We start from the raw sequence: 21,044 nt of genomic DNA on the forward strand, positions 1-21,044 counted from the left end.
AGTCTATATAATTCTCAAATTTCTTGAGTTTCCTCATTGAAGGTAAAACTGTGCAATTTTGTCAGCAATTTCTTCTCATTTTGGGGAAAACGCCTCTGGCTGCTTTCAAGATTTTTTCTTTGTCTTTAGTTTCCAGAAGTTTTATTATGCTGTGTTTTGGTGTAGGTTTATTTGGCTTTTCCTGTTTGGATTTTCTCAACTTCTTGAATCTGTGATTGTATATCTTTTCCGTATTTTGGAAATTTTCAGTCATTTTTTCAAATACTCTATTAGTCTCATCCTCTTTCCCCTCTCTTTTGGGTTCTGAAAATAAATATTTTGGGTCTTTTGTTGTCCCACAGGTCCCTGAGTCTCTGCTCCATTTTCTATTAGGTCTATTTTCTCTTTGTTATTCAGATTGGGTGAACTCTATTGATTTGTCCTCAAGTTCATCTTCTGTGATTTCCAGTCTGCTATGGACCCCATCCAGTGAGTTTTTTAAATTTGCATTTTTCAGCTCTATAATTTCACTTGGTTCTTTTTTATGACTTCTATTTTATTGATGAGATTTTCTGTATTTTCATTTGTTTTCAGAGGAAGTGTGATAGATTGTGGAAGTTGTTGTGATGGCTACTTTGAAATCCTTGTCAGATAAATCCAACATGTGATTTATCATAGGGCTGTGGTCAACTGATTGATTGATTTTTTTTTCCATTCAAGTTGTGATTTTCTTGGTTCTGATATGACAGGTGAATTTTGACTATATCCTAGACATTTTGCTTACTCTGTTAGGAGACTCCGATATTATTTAGGTGGCTTATTTTAGTAGGCATCCAGTCTGCGCAAGTTTAGCATGCAGGTCCTAAACTGCTTCTGAGGGCTGCGGTTCCAATGGTAGTTTACTTTTTATTGTATTAAGGGTGTTGCTTTATTTTATCTGTTTGGTTTATGTGATACCACTTGAGCCCTTGTAGTCCCTGCTAATGCTGCCCAATGGAGCAAAAAGGATTTGCTCAGAAAACTAAAAGTTTTATAATTTTACAAACATGAAGAGAGATTTCACCTAAGAGAATATGCCAATGGCAAATAAACACATGAAAAAATGTCCAACATTTTTAGGCATTAAGGAAATGCAAATTAAAATCACAATAAGAAAATACTACATATGTATTAGAATGGCTAAAATGACAGGTCGTAACAACACCACACGTTTACAAGGATGCAAGAAAACTGGATATATGTACATTGTTGATGAGAATCAAAAATGATGTAGCCATTCTGGAAAACCATTTAGCAGATTTATGTAAAATTAATCCTGTAACTGTCATACATCCCAGCAATTCCATGCTTTATCATTTATCCCACGAATACTACTCTGCAATAAAAACATGAACTGCTAGTATTCAGCAACGTGGATCTGCAGGGAATTATTTTGAGTGAATAGAGCCAATCCCAAGAAGTTATATACCACACAATTCCTTTCATATAGCATTCTTGAAATGACAAATGTATGGAAATGGAGAACAGATTGGTGTTGCCAGGGACTAGGGCAGGGAGAGGAGGGGAGACAGACATGGCGGCAGGAGGCTGAGAGGAGGGATCCTTGTAGGACAGGGTTCCCTATCTGGACAGCGTCAGCATCAGTATTCTGCACTGCACGCTAGTTTTGCAGGGTATTGCCACCGACTCTCTCTGTAATATCCCTTATAACTACATGTTCTGCATTGAACTCAAGATGAAAAGCTTAATTAAAATATCAAGGCCACATCTTCACCTCAGTTACTGATAAGGGACAGATTGATGGGAAAATCCATGTAAATAAAATGTGTGCCTAGACTTTTCTTTAGGTTTACCAGTTCAAGCTAATTATGCTAGCGTATGTATGCTCACTTACACTCATGATACCACCTTGACTGCTTTATAGTGATGAATAAGTTTTAATATAAGCATCCTTCTATTGGAAATGTATAAAGTGCTTGTCTTGGCAATAATCAGCATTAATAAGTGATTAGATTTTCTTTTCCTTATTCTTGCCTTTTTCACATGACCTCTGTTTATCAGCATCTGGAAATGTATGCAGAATGTATATACTAGAATTTCCAAATTCATTAGAGAAATAGAAAAGGAATTCAGGTACAGGAAAAAAAGAGTGGTTAGGGAAGATTCTTTACCACTTTTCACTATATAAGTACAGCCATCTCAATTAAACAACCATGAACTCTTCCCCATATAGGTATCAGTTACAAGTTAGGAATTATTGTGGATAGCTTTAAAACCATGCTCAAATATGAGGCTGCAGTAATACAATAATAATGTAAACCCTGAGCTTCACTATAAAAATATCAGAAACAAATTTTTAAAAATATATTCAGACCCAGTCGTAGTATGTCTGCACGTGGTATATTCTGTAAAGTTTCAGTTACCACAAATCCTAACTGATGTTACCGAACCAGACGTGGGTCCACTCTCCTGTCTCTGATCCTCAGCTTTCTAGTAAATTTACTATTGTGTAAGTAAGCTTATTACTTCCTAAAACTTGGAATAACAAAATAAAGCAATAAGACAGAGATTTTTACAGGCCGTGTGAATGATGCTACAACAATATTATAAGCTCTCCCGATGAAACTAGCATAATTCTCTCTTCATGGCCTTATATAGGCCCATTGCTCCACTAGGGATAGTAATAAATCTATATGATGTTCTCGACTGCTGCATTTTCAATTTGGGTACCTGATTTATCCGACAGATATAATAATACACATTTAGAAACACAGTTCCCAAGCGACTTAAAATATGCTGAGGAGTTTTTATGCATATGCTATTCAAATTAAAGTCAGCAATAACTTCCACTCTGTATATTTTTTTCACTTCTTATCATTTCCTTTTATGATGGATTTGAGAGACTCCCCAAATATGATGAGTTCAAAGCTAAAATGAGAGTGACACTAAGGACGGGGCTTTGGGGAAAATGGAGAAGCAAGCATGTTTTCACACTTCAGTTATGCATTATGGTTTATTTAGCTTCTGAATCAGCCTCCACCGGGGGTGGCCAGGGTCAGCTGTGGGTGTCAGTGGGACTGGTTCCAGTAATGGCCTGTCTCCTTCAGCAGTGCAGCACTGTGACCCAGAGCCTAGGCAGGAGCCTGACAGAAAGAAGCCTGCAGGATGCTCAGACGTTCATTCAGATGTGCGAGACGGTGCAGCCAGTGACCACGGTGCATCCTTCCTGGAGGTTAACAGCCACTTTTTCCATGTGACTGTGGGTGTGGAACAGGGCCAGACTGTGCTCACAGTATCATCTGTTTGGCCACAGGTTGGAGCTCTTCCCTCTCTAAGGAGTTTTCTACCAACTTCTGATTTGAGGTTTAAAATTCCAAACATGTGATTTCAATGCCAAGATTTGGGTCTGCCTTTTTTCTTGACAAGCAGTGAAATACACAGTGCTCCATTATCTTCATCTTCTGTGCTACTTGTAGGAAATCTTAATTTTTCTTTTTTTTTTCATGCTTTGTTTATTTTAATTGCAAAGACAACACTTACTACCTTTGCTAGTGCTTCTTAACTTTTCATAATATAAGCCATTTTTCATGATTGTTTGAATGTAATTTTAATGTAATTTTGTGTAATTTAAGGCAATAGAGCATTTGTCAGATGACATTTTTAAGTGAAATAGAATCCTGTGTTTGTCATGATGATTTCTTGTTGGCTCAAAGATAATATAGCAAAATATTTTTGTTGTAGAATGGTACATCAAAGCATTCTTGGAACTATTCCCTTGGTATTTATTCCCTTAGGAAAAAGTAATATTTTGTTATAAATATAGGGGGAAATACTCATTAAGTATGACAACTAGACCTATTCAATTTCCAAATAACTTATTGCAGTAGTACATTAAGTAATGCAGGAATGTCCCATCTCTGCTAATTACACATACAGCTCAAGGTACTGGAGGGCAGCTGCAGGGGGCTCCTTGTAGTTCTGTGTCCTCACCCACCTTTCCCCTTCCTGCGGTCCTCCATGCTCGATACCCTTGGCCTGGAATTTTACCCACTCCCTCCCCATCCCCATTAATTCTTTGCCCAGCAAACAACCTATTCATTCTTCAGGTTCAGTATAATTGGCACTTTCTCAAACAAAATATCCTTTATTTTATCCTAATAATCATTTATATTCCTTGATAAAACTTCTCATTTTGTAATTATGCCTTTATCAGTTTATTTTATTCATTGAGTCACTAAAATTTATTGAATTTTTACTATTTTGTGGTTCATCTGAGCACTGATAAGTAAGATGGTGAATAGACAGGCAGCAGCCTACTCTCGTGGCACTTACATTCGATGGGGACAGCAGATAATGAACCAACCAATAACTCTTTCCATGACAGTGGCCATTTGAAGATGATGTTTGTTTCTATTATGTTTCTAATGACATGATTTTGGAAGCTTCTAATGATGTGTAATGAAACTGGATTTGTAGTTTAATTCTAGAAGAGTCAATTTGTTCAATCAAAACCTGCCTACAAAGGTGTATGTATTGTATATACATATATATTTTTTAAGGTATATATATATATATATATATATATATGTAAAGATTTTTATTCCATTTAATATGTTTGAACAGAATCTAAATCTGGTTCTGTTGCCCAAATTACAGACTTCTAAATGAAATTATCAACAACATTGTTTGCTTTTTAAACAGTGCAGCCATCTGGAAGCTTGAATGCTGTGACTGTTCTGAAGGCTCTCATAACTGGACCAGCCTCCTTCCTGAACTCCTCAGTGAGGGCATTACTCAGGCCTCAGGAGCAGCAAGGATCCCAGGCTGTCTTATCCTGTCTGGGGCTGCAATGGGGTCTTCCACAGGCTTGTTTTTTGTTTGTTTATTTTTTTTTCAATTAACAGCTATTTACAAATCAAAATTATGTGGCATACATAATCAAGATGTTGCTAATTCAAATCAGAGTTAGAATTTGCAGTGAAAGTGCCCATACATACATGGAACCCTTCTGCAGGTTCTATTTCTCATTAGTAAAATTGTTTATTAAACTCAGGGAGAAGAGGTGTTTACAGAGAGTGAAGGTACCTTCTAGCAGGGCAAAACTGTGGATGCACAGAGTTTTAGAGTCCATCTCCAAACCATTTGTAGTGACTCAGGGCAGGCATATAAAAAGTTCTGGAAGCTGGATTCCCAAACAGCTTTTTATGATTGTTTAGACTAGCTTGACAATTCTAACTTTATCACCTCTACAAATTAAAAGTTTTGTGTCTTAACTAACTTCTCGATCTTTTCATTTTAATGATTACAGCATTTTTAATATATTTTGAAAAGAGTACCCTAAAAGAATCAGTTTGATATCTTGGGTTAGAACTTTAGAAAAGGTATCCAAGTTTGGAGACAAGTTATTTTCTCACAGTTTGATTTACTTGAGCAAACACAAATTGGAGAAAACTTGCAGATGACCATTTAAAAAGTTGGTCTATTTTATTTGTCTGTATTACCGAGGAATCAAAGTGATTGTGATGAATTTTATGGTGCATCTCACAGCTCATGCAGCATTTCCTTGCTGCTCACCATCAAGCTGAGTCAAACAGCCTTTCCCAAACACATTCTGGGCCCATTTTCTTGCAGCGCCCACATCTCTGTGCTGTTAGAAATCCAGCCAGGATTAAGCACATTACCTGGGCCCTGTCTGTGTAAATATTATTTTGACTTCTTTGAAGTTCTTCCCAGAGCAGTAGGCAAAATAGTAAATGGTGACTCTTGTAGAGAGTTGATGACTGGTGTTCTATAAATGACCGAGTCTTATATCCAACTAGCTGCTCAGTTCCTCTTAGCAAACAAAAAAGTCAAGTTGTGTTGACCATTTGAATGTTATGGGGATTGTCTCCTTATTTGACTTACAGAACACCATCTATTCTGATTCTTCCCTCCCTCTGTGACTGTTCTTTTGCTGGTTCCACTTCATCTGCCTGCCTGTCCCCACTATAAATGGCTATTTCTTGAGCTCTGTGTGTGGCCATGGTTAAACAGGTTTTCATGAGTCATGAGCAGTATGTTGGGTCAATGAAGAAGGATGAAGTCTGGAATCCAGGAAAGTCACCTTGCCTTTGTTGGTCGACCAGACAGCAGTGAGTGATTAGGATTCCAAGTTGCCTTTTGTCCCCAGTCACCATTTGTTGCCATCTTGTGTCCATGTTAATATCTATTAGGATGAAAGTATAACTATGTGATTGTGTTGGGATTAATGGTTTCAAGAACAGAAGCCGTCTTTTACTATGTTTTTAACTCCATTACACCCAATTGAAAAGGATATGAATTATGGTAGACTTTGCCTTATAGTAATAAACAATCCAGCGATATTTTACTTTGACACATGAAGTTCTACATCTTAAAATGTAACATAATAAAGCTCCTCAGATCTACCATTCCGTACTTTGGCTACTGAGACACTTCACTCTAATAGTATTTACTTTGCATTAGAGGTTAGCCTAAGATGCAGTTGCCTTGAACTCCAGACAGAGAGACTTTAATTAGTAAAGTAAAAAAGGTCACAGTTATGCAGTGACCCTGAATACATACCTCTCTGCCTTGCTGCAGCATACATTATACATTCAATAAATAATTAAAATAAAATTACGTTGCACTTGGGAGCTCTGGCTAACCTTTAAACTTAAAAGTTTTGTTGACTATCAGGAAATGGGCTCCATTGTGTTAATTTAAAATAATATGATGCAAAGGGCTAATTACACCATATGGAAAACAAAACAAAACAAGACCATGAAGTGGGGAGTTGAGTGGCATCAATTCACAGCTTAAATGAAATGCCTTTGTGGGTTGCATGTTGATCAGTAGCCACAAAGCCTCACTTCTTAAAAGTTCTTGGAAATAAGAACATAATCTTTCCTTATCATTTAATCACTCTCTTTTCTATTTAGAACTTTGGTGCTAAGAGTAAATAGGCTTTTTAAGACTTCTCAGATGCTGCAGAATTGGGGAAATCTATGGAAAGAACATGAATTTTGGCTGGTTTATTACTAAATTTGGCATGTTGAAAGTGTCAAACGAAGTTGGATATGTTGATAAAAATATATTCACATTAATTCCTATATGGATATAAAATTATAGACAGCCACCTCTGCTTTCTAGATGCATGCAGATAGCTGACAACTTGACACAGAAAATAACTTGTAAGTTATATAACTTATAACTTAAAAATTATATGCAGAAAAATAGTCAGGAATTATATTAAATATGAAATTAAAAATATTTGACAGCTGAGATAATAAAAGGATAATATACTTACACTGACCTTCATAGTTTTTAAGGTGCAAATTCATCTGAGTTTAGCAATATCCTTTCAGTTCCACAGAACTGAATTTTACTAGCACAAACATCAAGATACGTGTAACATACAGTATAGACAAGTGAGCAGTGGAGCTGAATTCAGGCCTGCTTATCCTCACTCCTGATGAATTTAGACTAAACAGTACTGGGCCCTGGTGTGATTAATATTATTAGTTATATAATTAATAAATATTAATTACATAATTTACTTTACTGTTTTATTAAGCTCTTTACTTCTCATACCTTAGTCTTCTTGATATAAGTTAAAACCAATAAAAGTACTAGTGAAAATAATAACAATGATAATTATAAAAATAAAATGGAGCGCTATTTCCCTAAATTAAGACATGAGATATTAAGTGATAAAAGTTTTAATGCCATAGCGCATTTTTACTCTATGCTTTTACTTACACTGAATAATTTTTTTTAAATATCACTTGGAATCTAGAATCTAGAAAGGATTACTTCTTTTTTTAAGATCTGCTTTCCTGGTAACTTTCAAATGAGCATGCAGTATTATTAACTATAGTTTAAGGCTAATTTTTTAAAGTAAGTCAATAACAGAAAAAGTCATAGTTAGAACAATACTCTGTGATCAAGACAGTTATGAGCATAGTAAATAGCCCTCAAGAATCATATAAAATACTTGGTGATCTATTTTTCATTAAGTGGAACTTAAGTTTTATTTTTCCACTAGGTAGAATTTTTTTTTATTTCTAAGCACTCTAACTTAAAATGATAGTGCACTGAATTGAGATAGGAGAAGAAAAGTCTGTCAAAAAAGTACAGCTAATGTCCAAATGGAAATAAGAATTATTTCCTTTTAACTGTTTGGCTACATTTTCCTAAATCAGTCTTCCCTCTGTTTTCTAATCTAAGTCATTTAAAAAACTGAAAGTAAGTTTCTATTTAAATAATATCAAATACCAGTTTTATTCAGTATGCTTAAGAAAAGCTTATATACAGATTTTTTTAAAGTAGCTATAACTGAAAAGTCTAAATAATTGTGTCTACAAATGCTAAAAGGCATTGTGCAGAGACAGTTAACACAGCAGACCTGAGACTACAATCCTTAGAAGGACCTGCTTGTCAAGTTTGCGCTTTGTGGGCTTCTGGGAGCTTGAATGGTAAACAGTGGCCTACACTCATATAGGACTTTTCCTAAATGATGATGTGCCTAGACCGTTTATGCAAACAATGTAGTTTATGCTGATCTGCTTTCCTTCTGGGAGACTAAAATTTTTGATGCGTGGTAGTGGAGGGTGCCTATGAGTCCCCCCAAAACGTGGTCACTGAGTCTCTAAAGAGCTGCCTTGTTAGAGGACACGTTACATATTATGACAGCTCATTGCTGGAGGAATTAACCTTGTCTTGTGAGACTCCATTGGGAGAGGCCTTAGAATTTTGTGCCTGGTTTCCCCCAGATCTCGTCCCAATGTGTCCTTTCCCCTTGTCCTTTGTAGCTGGCATTGTAATAAATCTTAGTTACGAGTATAACTGTATGCTAAGTCATGTGAGTTCTTTTAACAAATCATTGAACCTATGGATGATTTTGGAGACCCTGGACACAGGCACAAGAATGGAAAGTGATTATGTTTCTTCTTAAAGTAAAAATTCTAACTTACACATATCTGATCAATAATTTTTAAAATTCCCACATGTTATTATTTTTTAAAATATTGCTCACATATATCATTTATCACATCAAGGAAAGTATCAATATATCACTGGGACAGTCTTGGTCACTAAAGGAAACATCACTGAGACCATCAGTTACTAAGGAAGAAATTCATTTGTCAAGGTGGGCAGTATAGTTTGTGTTTTATATAATATTTTTTTTAAACTGTGATTGCAGCTTGTATTTAAAAACAATGCTAGAATGCAGAATTAGTTGATAAGCATGACAAAAAGGGCATTTAAATGGCAGTTAACGTTTTGAGTGATTTGTAATGTTAACTGTGCTAACAGCTATATATGCATTATCTCATGTAATCTTCTAAGCAGCTTCCAAGTTATGCACTAATATAATCTCCAAGTTACAAGCGAGGATATTGAGATTAGGAGGGGTTACGTGACTTGCAAATACTAGTTACCTAGTCAGTGGCAAAGGCAAGTCTCCACACCAGGCCATTGAACTGTGCAGCTCCTGAGCCCAACCACTGTAATTAATTGTCCCACATTATAAGCTGCTCATGGCAGCCAGTGGAGATACTGTTCATGCGGACAGGCTTGTGTTTATGTCTATCATCAGTAGATAGAAGAGCTGCTTCTCTACCTCGAGTCTCATGATGCCTGTCTGCTATTCGGGAAAGTTAATGGAGTGAGGTTACTTGACCTTTAGTTTGGAAGCATGGAGCATGGTGGAAATGTGTAGAGACTCTTGCTACCTTAAATTTCACTACCTCCAACTCAGGAGTATGTAAAATGCCAAATGTCTGTCACCTCTTCTTTTCATCATTCCCAACCTCAGAAATGGCTGATGAGGGGTAATTGGTGGGAAGAAGAATGAATTGCTCCTTAATTTTACCTCCACATCAATTCCTGAGTTATGTGAAACCATTTTCTCTTACTGTTCTTACAAAGTATTCATGACTTCTAAGAAAGAAAATTAACTTCTCTTTTATTAAACTGCTCTTAAATTTCATTTTCTCCAAGTATCTTCTGTTTGATTTTGGAAAAAAGTCATCTCCAACATTGTTTAGATGATTTAGAGGACACCATCAAGGTGCTTCTGAGGATGTAAAAATTACTCAAGAGCAGCATAAAAACCCATAAAAATGGGATGTATAATTTTGCCTGATCATTGTATGTGTTCTCTTTAGGTAATATTTCTCTTCACATTTGATTTCTTTTCAGATGCTTGAGTACTTTTTTCCCTCAGCTTTAATGATGAATAATTTACAAATATAATTGTTTACATTTAAAATGTACAATGTGATGATTTGAGATATTTTGGAAAGGGAGCAGAATTTACCACCTCAAAATATGCCTTTCTGGCATAATGATTATTTTAGGCTGATTAATTTTAAGAAACAATAGACATAGAAGCTCTGAAAAATGAGTATGTTACCCTTTTGTAAGTGATATTTTCATTTCTGAGTAGAAGTTACCCAACCCCCTCATCCCCACCCAGTATCTTTTTTTAATCTTTAGTTAGAAATGTTACTTAAGGTGGTGACTTGGGCCATTTCAGGAAATTATTCAGTTTTCCTCAGTATCTCCCATGTATTCAGGAGCTGTACATGTTGTGAAACTTCTGTTTGTTTTTCTCCTGTTAATCTATCTTTTATTATAGTAGGTGTCTCAGGCAAGAACGTAGTAAGGGAGAAGAAAAATTATTCTTCTTCCCCCATACTTTTAATGACTAATCTATTGGCTCTGAGTTTTGGGGACTCTGACAAACATTTTCTGAAAAGGAAAATAAGATTAAAGCAGGTCTAGAAATGAAATGTGGAAATCTGAGTCTCAACATTTTGCTAGTTTACCATGTCAGTTTCTCATCAATGTTTTCTTCTCTGGAAATCATTCAGCCTCTCCCAGATTGTTTCTGTAGCCCACACCTTGGGGTCCTCAAGATTATTCCTTCCCTCTTGAATTGTCTTGGCACTTCTATCAAAAATCAATTGACCATAAATGTGGGGGGTTAATTCTAGACTCTCAATTATGTCCATTGATCTATATGTCTATTCTTATTCTAATACCACATTGTCTTGATTACTATAGCTTTATAGTAAGCTTTTAAAGTGGAAAATGTGAGTCCTTCAACTTTGTTCCTTTCAAGCCTTCTTTGTATTTCCATATGAATTTTAGGATATGCTTGTCAGTTTCTATAAAAATGCCAGCTGGAGGATTTCAAAATTGTAGAATAGATAAACAAGATTACACTGTATAGCACAGGGAAATATACACAAAATGTTATGATAACTCACAGAGAAAAAAATGTGACAATGAGTGTGTATATGTCCATGAATGACTGAAAAATTGTGCTGAACACTGGAATTTGACACAACGTTGTAAAATGACTATAAATCAATTAAAAAATGTTTAAAAAAACTGTACTTTAACAAATTAAAAAAAAATGCCAGCTGGGATTTTGGTAAGAATTACATTGAATCCCTAGATCAATTTGGGAAGTATTGCCATCTTAACATTATTAAGACTTCTGATCCATGAACATGGGATATCTTTCCATTTATTTAGGTCTTCTTTGTTTCAACAGTATTTTCTAATTTTTAGAGTATAACATTTACATTCCTTTTATTAAATTTGTTTCTAAGAATTTTATTTTTGATGTTATTATCAATGAAAATTTTTCTCAATTTCTTATTTAGATGGTTCCTTGCAAGTATATAGAAATACAGTTGTGAGCTTATATATCATAACCATGCTGAACTCTTTTATTAGTTCTAATAGTTTTTTTTAGCAAATTCCTTGGGATTTTTCATATATAAGGTCCTGCTATCTGTAAATAAAGGTAATATTTCTTCTTTCTTTCCCATTTGTATAACTTTTATTTAATATTCTTGCCTAACTGCCCTGCTAGACCTCCAATACAATGTTGAATAGAAATAATGAGAGTAGACATGCTTGTCTTGTTCCTGATATTATGAGGAAAGTATCAGTCTTTCACCATTAAGCCTGACATTATTTAATTTTAGTCTTTTTTTAAAATATACTCTTTATCAGATTAAGGAAGTTTCTCTCTGTTTCTAATTTGCCAAGTGTTTTCATCATGAAGGGCTGTTGGATTTTGTCAAATAATTTTTTCTGTATAAATTGACATGCTTGTTTCTTTGTCTCTATTAATATGGCATATTACAGTAATTAATTTTTAGATGTTATATCTACCTTGCATTCCTCAGATAAATCACACTTGGTCATGGTGTATAGTCCTTTTTAGATGTCACTGCATTTGGTTTGCTGGCATTTTGCTGAGGATTTTTGTGTCTACATTCATAAGAGGTATTTGTCTGTAGTTTTCTTCAGATGTCTTTGGTTTTGGTCTCAGCTATCATTTCTTTCTAAATAAACCTACATGGAGGAGATGGGAGTTGAGGATTCCCTTAAATAACAAAAGAAAGGAATTTGATAGACCCAGGAATGGAAGAGTGATGTGTAACTATTAATGTTATTGTTCCCACTTGAAATTTGATAGAATAAGCAAGTCTTCTTCAAATCATCAAGGATTAGTTAATACATTTGCAGTTTCCTTTCCACTAGGATGCCTACAGTAAAGTGTGATTTGGAAAAACAGCTTTATAGTGGTGCAGTGATTAACAGTGGCCAAATCTAAAACTAAACCTTTCCTGGGCATGTGGAAAACAATATTTTTCTCTTGGATATATATCATCACAAGAATTCATATATTTTCCCTTCCCCCCTTTTTTCTTCCTCCCTTTCTCCTTTTTTTCTTTCTCTTTTCTTTCTTTCTTCCTTCCTATCTTTCTTTCTTCTCAGTTAAAAAAAATAGGAGCAGAATAATCCACAGTAATATAATAAACCGACCATTTTTAAAGTTGGTTTATAATACTTTTATTCTTTTTGAAACCATGTAATTATTAGCCAAAATATATTTTACACAATTTCTATCTTACTATTTTTAAATGGATTTATCCTTACTAAAAGGCATTGCTGAGGATCTTATTGTATAATCCTATAATTGTCACAAACATTATTAGCAGATTAGTAGAGTCCTTAGGATGAGTACAGCTAATGTCTCTGAGAGCAGCTGTGCAATGAGAAGCACTGTTCATATATGATTCTCTCAGATTTACCCTTTAGATTAAGTAAGTACCTCCTCAGAGAAGCTGAGGGCATGAACTTTGCTAATGAGATGTTTATGGGAAATCAATGCAGTCTTTACTTAACCAACTACCCAAAAATAAGAATACCTGACATTATAATTATGAAGGAACTTATCCCTGGAGACCAAATAAAAATCAATATGAAGAAAAAGTATTTTTCATTTTTCTATGTTGGCCAACCCTCGTAAGTGCTAAGTAACTGCTGGATAGTCGGGATGGGTAGAAAGGGGTTGTTCGTCCATCTCTCATCCGTCATTGTCATCATCACTGGCATTATTTCAGCTAACCCATGGTAGGGGAAAAAAACTTGATATTTAAGTGCGTTCAGTGCACACTTTAGATTTCTGAAGCCTGCGAAACCTAAAATATGCTTAACATTTGGGGACAATTTTAAAATTAAAACAATGTTCAGATAATAGTCCTAATTACTTGCTTTGAGTCCAAATCCTGAGCCCCAGAAGGATATAATAAAACTAATTAAATACATAATCCTTTCAGAACTAAAATTGAGAAAGAGGAAAAGAAAATTGGGGTAAGAAAGTAGGTTTGTTTCTTGAACCAGAAAATATGTGTAAACATTTCTACATTTTGAGGATAAGATACTGAGTCTTGCCTGTAATCGGTAGGAGGCACTTTAATACTGATTTGAGCCCAGAAAAAGTTGGTTTAAATTATCTCACAAATAAGTTTAAAGGCTTTTATATACAATATTTTTCATGTAATTTTGTCAATGTTAAAATCTCTAATAATTAATTATTTGAATGCTTAAATATCTTTCTAGAACTTTGGGAAAAAAACTATGATCCTGAGTATTATGAGTAGTCCCTAACCTTAATTAGTGAGATTTAGAGCTTCATTTTGAGACTCACTAATATGAACATTTAATTAATTTTAAAGTCTGACGACCATAGCAAAGGAACACTGGCTTAAAGTGAAAAAAAAGAAAGCCAACCACGGAGGCCTTGGCTTGTCTTCGGTAAACTAGATCTTTAAAGCAATCTTCATAGTGAGCTGCTGCTCTTTGAGTTAAACTACAGTTTTCTCCTTTCAGTTAAAAATGTGTTGATTACACAGTGTTGGCTTTTAAAAAATATTTGTGGGAAGCCTTAACTCGATAAAAGCCTGTTGTCCTGGTATTTATTGAACTGCTGACCTGTGATGATTCACCTGCAGCTTGGCTTTAAGACCCTCTAACTTTCAAAGCTAGGGTCCCTTAACCTATACCTTTGGACCCTCAGATTCTGGGGCCTTCCTGCCTTGAGCACCGAGTGTTCCAGGAACATGAGGGCTTGGGCCCAGTGCCAGCTCATCTTGCCCTGGCTGGGCTCTGACCTCTCACCCAGTTTTAGTGCCTAGGCCTTTGACATCTTCTCTGGTGATCTGTGATCCAGTCTTTTCTCCAGCGTTTGGCCATGAAATCCTCCTCCTTCTCACCAGCATCATGGGAATGACTTAAGCACAATAAATGCTTCCTGTAGTCTAGAAACTGTGATAAGCACTTTTCATGAAGTAGCTCCTAGGGTTTAATAAAATGACAGATGGTCAACATGTCTCAAAGCTTCTTCATCACTGACCTTAATAGCATCTTTGATAATGTGTACTAAAATCAATAACCTCTAATTGTTGGTCAAAGAACTATCCTAGACCATTTGTGTTAGATTCACCTAGAATTTGTGTTCATGATGTTGTTCCCCAAGACCCAGAGCAAAGCTCTTAAATCCCAGTCTCAGGGGTTGGACTTGGAATTTGTATTTTAGCAATTTCCCTGAGTAACCATTACAGTCATTAAACTTTGAGAACTAGTCTGCTTAGTATAGATCTCCCATCATGTCTATTGTTTTCAAATTTCTTCTCCCATATCCACCTCACTTCAGATTTTCACCTCTCTGGTAACTTTCAGTTGAATGGGCACTAAGAAGGGTATACAGAAATTCATGAGCAACTTGTGTACCCTGGACACCTCAAGTTGTCAAAAATAAGTGATGGAATTTTAATGTGATTATTCTTGTGCTATTCCTTAGTAATAACCAGGAAGTTTGAAAGATAAATATTCTGGCCTGAGCTTAACGATTGACTTCTGAGGCATACTTTTAGAATTTTGAAATCTTCGTGTATTAATTCAGTAAACCTTCACTGACAGTCTGCCATGTGCTGAGAAAATAAAGGAATCATGAATGAATAAGACTCAGTGCTTGACCTCCAGGAAAGCCCACACCATATAACCAAAGACAAACACTTTCCCTACAGTCTGACACAATGCACTATTTTAGCTGAAGAAAGAATAACCTCCAGTGAGCCCAGAGACCTGGGAACACTGAACTGCCCTGGGAGAGTCAGGAACACCCACAGTGGAGAGGCCTGGGGGCTGGCTCTTAGAAGATATGGGGATGGTTTCCTGGTGGAGAAGGTTTGGAAGGATCTTCCTCGGAGAAGGTGCAAACTGTGCAAAACGTAACTCTAGAAATGCATGGGATGTTCTGGAAAGGATGAGAAATTTAAGTTAGCTAGAGTTGTGAGTGGAGAGGTATATGAAGCTGAAAGGTAAGATGGGTCAGGATGAAAATTTTATTCTAACAAATGAATTCAGGAGTTCTGCTGCGTGGACAGATTTGGGCTGAGGAGAGGTACTGGGCTCAGTTTTGGATATGTTGAGTTCCAGTGACAGGTGGTAGGTCTGAAAGTTGGTTGGAAATCCTTCTCTGAAGCCAGAGGGAAAGGTTTCACTCAGTAACAGAGACCTCAGGTTGGCTTTGAAATCATAGGAGTGAATGAGATCATACCTGAAAAAAAAACATGTGAAAACTCAAGCTACCAAATAGCTTGGAATCTCAGCCACTAGTTCATAATTAGTATAATATAGCATTTCAGAAAAATGACAAATTAATTTTCTTATTCCATTGAGTAGACAGCTCCCTTTTTTCCTTTTAAATTAATGTAGTGTAAAAGTGCTTCACATAGATTTTTCTCAACCACTCCAGCTCACACTAATGGGACCAGACACAGTATAAATTTCACCACTGGGGTGAGAAGGTAATTTAGACTCTGTATTCCTGCCTGGTAACTGTCAGAGAAGGGCTGCCAACTTTGCCAATGGGGCGGCTGCTTTGTAATTTAGGTACAATAAATCTGAGGCAAGTAATTTCCCTTCAGAACCTTGAATTGCCTCCTTAGCAGAATGATTTTCAGTCTGGTTGGAGTTACATCTAAGCCACGGGCCTAGATGAGGCTTAGAAAGGATACCCAGAGGACTCTGTTGATTGCACTCTTGTTTTAAATACAATTTGGTTTCCATTCACAGGAAATGTAGTGGCAAATTTCTTTTAAGCTATCAGCTTATGATTTAGAGTACTTAAAGGAGTGTTTTGTTTCATTTTGTTTTTCAATGAGGCAGTAGTGGTGGTTATAATAGAGCCGTCATCTCCCCCTCTGCTTTATTTGTGGCCAGTACTGACAGAGGCAGGAAACTTGCTCATTTTAGACAGAACTTGAGTAGGGCTTATAATATATAAACTAAAATTAGTGATGAAATAATAATATCGAATTCTTACATAATAATCCCTGCCTGCTAGGCACTGTCCAAGCCTCCTGTGTAGCTAAGCTCACTGCAAGGCCCCAGCCCATGAGCTGAGCCCCCGGGTGAGGGAGACCCAGAGATAAGCATGACCTGGAGACAGGAGTCTAACACACAGAGTCCACACACAGAACCATGCATGTGCTCTTGTGCTCTGCTTGAGCATGTGCTGTGTGTCAGGCACTGCTGTAGATGCCAGTGAGATCCCAGGAAGTAAAGACGGCTGCTCCCCCCAGCACCTGACTCCCTGGAACGTATATGCCGAGGGTGAGGATACAGGAATATGGTTTAAATTAATACTTTGGGATAAAAGAATGTTGCATATAATTTATGACTAGGATATTTAAGCTGGCTAACTTATCCTTTTTGAGAAAAAAAATAAGCCATTAGTTGAATGTGATGAACAGAGTTAATTAAAATCTCCTTTTTGTGCATACACTAGCCAAGAAGGTCCATTTTCTTCTTTTAATTCCCCTTTACTATATAAATGTGTTGTTGAGCTCCCCCTGCCAAGACCAGTTTAATTCATTTGTTCAGTTATAACTTAAGAGAAAGAACTTTCAAAACATATTAGCTGTCTATTACTTTGGAGTAATGACCAGCTGAATTGATAAACTTTGTAGAATGATCTGTTGCTATGGCAACATGCTACCTAGTGAGTAGAAGAGTATATTTCATCATTATCTCACTGATAAGGTTTGGAAAGATAACAGATGCGAATACAAAAGGTTTCCTTTAACTCTGTAGCAACTCTGGGTCCATGAGACAAATGCTTAAAGTGTCTCTCGGATACAGCAGAGTGGAATCAAACGGAGACACACGGAATCCCTATCCAGGCCCTACACAATCTGAAATAAAGTAATTTAGCTTTCTGAGTTAGCAGTCTCAGTCTCCACAATGAATCTCTGCCTTGCTGAAAGTAGCCATTGTTAGAGGGGCTGTTTATTCAAAAGCAGGTACAATTTCTGCACAGTATTCAGTACACAGAAAGCTAAAATGTTCCCTTAAACTACAACAAAAGTAAAAGGAGAAATAAAAAGAGAAAAAAAGTCAAAATTTTTTGATCTCTCATGCACTGGTGGTGGGAATATAAAATTGGATAGTCACACTAGATAATAATTTGGCCATTTCTAACTAAACTAAACACAGCCCAGCTGTTTCACTCTTGGACCTGTATCCCAGGGAAATGAAGACATGTCCACATAAAACATGTAAATGACTGTTCATAGCAGTTTAATTTGTAATAGCCAAAAGCTGAAAACAACAGTAAATGCCCCACCATAGGTGAATGACTGAGCAAACCTCGGCACCTCCATCCCAGGGAATATCAATCAGCAACATGCAGTAATGAACCATTAATACGGGAACAGCTTGCATGGATGACCAGGGCATCATGCTGAGTGGAAAGGCCAAGCACAAAAGGTTCCATGCTGTATGAGTCCATTTATAAAGCATTCTCAAAATCACAAACTTATCAAGATGGAAAATAGATCAGTGGTTACCATCAAATAGGGATGGAGGAAGAGAGGAAGGTGACACAAAGGAAATATTTGTGGTGATAGAATGATTCTGTGTCTTGGTAACAGTTACATAAAACTACACAAATGACAATAATTATATAGAACTATGTACACACATTGTATCAATGGGATCTTGGATTTTATATTGTACTAAAATTATGTAACAAGTAACCATTGGAGGGAAACTAGGTGAAGGGTACTCTTACACTCTCTTTGCAGCTTTTTGTAAATTTATAGTGCTTTGAAATAAGAAATTTCTAAAAATAAAGCAAATAGGTTTGGAAGGTTGGCCTTTTTTTTTTTTTAAATTTCAAAAACTGTGAAATAGAAGCTACTCTTCAAAAGAAAAGTAGGGACTAGCTTGATCTATAGTAAAGAATCAAACTCCAGAAAGAGAAAGAAAAATATCATATGAGATCGCTCATATATGGAATTTAAAAAAAAATACAAAACAGAAACAGTCTCATAGACATAGAATACAAACTTGTGGTTGCCAAGGGGGCGGAGGGTGGGAAGGGACAGACTGGGATTTCAAAATGTAGAATAGATAAACAAGATTATACTGTATAGCACAGGGAAATACATACAAGATCTTATGGTAGCTCCCAGCGAAAAAAAATGTGACAATGAATATATATATGTTCATATATAACTGAAAAATTGTATTCTACACTGGAATTTGACACATTATAAAATGACTATAACTCAATAAAAAATGTTTAAAAAAAAAAGAATCAAACTCTACAAAGCAAACAAACAAAAGACAGAAAGAAAGAACCTTCTCTAATGGTTATGATTGCTTTGCCGCAATCCCGAAGCTTCTACAATGACCCGACAATAATTGCATTCACTCTCACAGGACATCTGTCACTTGCCTTTGAGCAAATTGACATTAGGTGATGCCAATGGCCAGGTGAGGAGTTATGGACCAGGTTCCAGTTCCAGACCTGCACTCACTGACCGGGTAAATGCAATCCATTAGTTAACCTTTGAGGACCGCATCATCTTACCTGCAATAGGAGCTCTGGTGCAGGGATGATCAAACATTTATGGAGCTGGAACCTTTTGTTCAAGGGAAATCTTATGACAAGTTTCAATATGTGAAATGCAGTCAAATGAAACTTGTCTTGTAGCTTGTATATACTTCAATTGTTTGGTTGGGAGGCGAGTGCCCAGTTTTCCAGGGCAGCATTGAGACACCTCTGTACATCCCCAAGGCTAGGTCTTCATTGACTAAAACCATAGACACTGGTCACAAGGCTATTGAGCACTAGAAATGTGGCTAATTTGAACTGAGATGCTCTGTTAAAGTACAAAGTGCATCAGATTTCATAGATAGTAAGAAAGAACTATCTCATTACTTATTTTTTCATAATCATATGTTCAAATGCTGTTTTGTTATACATTGGGTTAAATAAAATTTAGAATTAAAATTAATTTCACCTATTTATTTTTTACTTTTCTAAATGGCTACTGGAAAATTCAAAACTACTTATGTAGTTTTTTAATGTTTCCATTGGGCAGCGCTGGTCTAGAGAACCTGGCAGCTCCCACCCCAGTCATTAGTGCCTGAAAGTTTTGTGGGGACTTTAGTCATTGTTGCTGCTTCCTCAGGTCCCACGTGCAAGTCACTTTGCTCCCATGAAATGCATTAGGAATTTTCCTGTCAGCTTTATTTACTACTACACTCTGCCCTAAGAACATCATTTCATTTAAACCCAAATACTCTTATTTCCTGTTGAAAAGCACATTTTTTTCCCAGTTACTCTTCCCATAGGGTGCTTAGTAACTCATTTGTTGTAGGACATGCACATATTTCCCTGCGGGGCGGAGGCTGTGGAGCAAGTTTCGGTGTTTCACATGTCATTGCTTGTGGCTGGAATCCTTTAGGGGAATTTCTTCATGTCATTTTCAGTTTGCACTCCATTTTTTGATAAGACTTGTGCAAATATTTCTTCCCCAGCAGTCACTTTCAAAATTGAATTTACTGCTACTTCACGTGATGATGTGAAGACGGTACCCCTGTAAGCCATCTTTATTGATGACCTTTGCTTTTCCCTTTGATCATTTTCCTAATGGCTGAGATCATTGAGCTGAAATGGCTGTCTCTGTTATTACGGTAATCCAATTCTACCTCCGCATTTCCTAGGCACCATCAGACTTGCTCCTGATCTTCCGTGACTTCATTATTCACCAGCAAAAATCAATATTGTAAATTGTTTAGACCCACAGTCTGATGATTTATGCCCAGGAGAGCTCTCTTATCACAGGTAAACACGCAGTGAGGCCCTGTAATGGTTTCAGCATGAGTCTGGTGACAGTGCCCTTGTCTTTTAGGCAGTGTTTCTTCCTTGTTTTCTGAAACTGTTATTTATTTGTGATATTTTTGTTTATTTCTGAGCACTTTTCCTTACTGCTTCATTTAAAATAGTAGGTATTATACTTCAGAAGAACATTTTAGATTTTATAATGTATTGGAGGGTGATAAGCACAGAAATACAGATGATTTGACTGGATATGACATTTTCTTAAACACCAAGCTCTGAAGATAGTTTGGCGGTTTCTTACAAAACTTGAACATACTCTTACCATATGATACAGCAGTTGTGTTCCTTGGTGTTTGCCCTGAGTTGAAAACTTAGGCTCATTCGAAAGCCTGAACACTGATGTTTATATGTTAGCTTTATTCATAATTGCAAAACCTGGAGGCAACTGATATATCCTTCAGTAGGTGAATGGATAAATCAGCTGTGTGGTATATCCAGGCAATAAAATATCATTCAGTACCAAAAGAAATGGGCTGTTAGCCATGAAAAGATGTGG

At 36.3% G+C, this 21,044-nt stretch overlaps 1 long non-coding RNA gene across 1 annotated transcript in view; it reads left to right on the forward strand.

Annotated features, from left to right (window-relative positions):
- LOC116280085 (uncharacterized) overlaps nt 1-21,044 on the forward strand; it is a 68,666-nt gene that overhangs the window by 19,606 nt on the left and 28,016 nt on the right. Inside the window, exon 3 of the long non-coding RNA XR_012065201.1 lies at nt 397-468. This is a non-coding gene — a long non-coding RNA (uncharacterized lncRNA). The remainder of the gene's footprint in view (nt 1-396; nt 469-21,044) is intronic.

This window comes from Vicugna pacos, chromosome 3 (assembly GCF_048564905.1).
Source record: "Vicugna pacos chromosome 3, VicPac4, whole genome shotgun sequence".
Taxonomy (NCBI): domain Eukaryota; kingdom Metazoa; phylum Chordata; class Mammalia; order Artiodactyla; family Camelidae; genus Vicugna; species Vicugna pacos.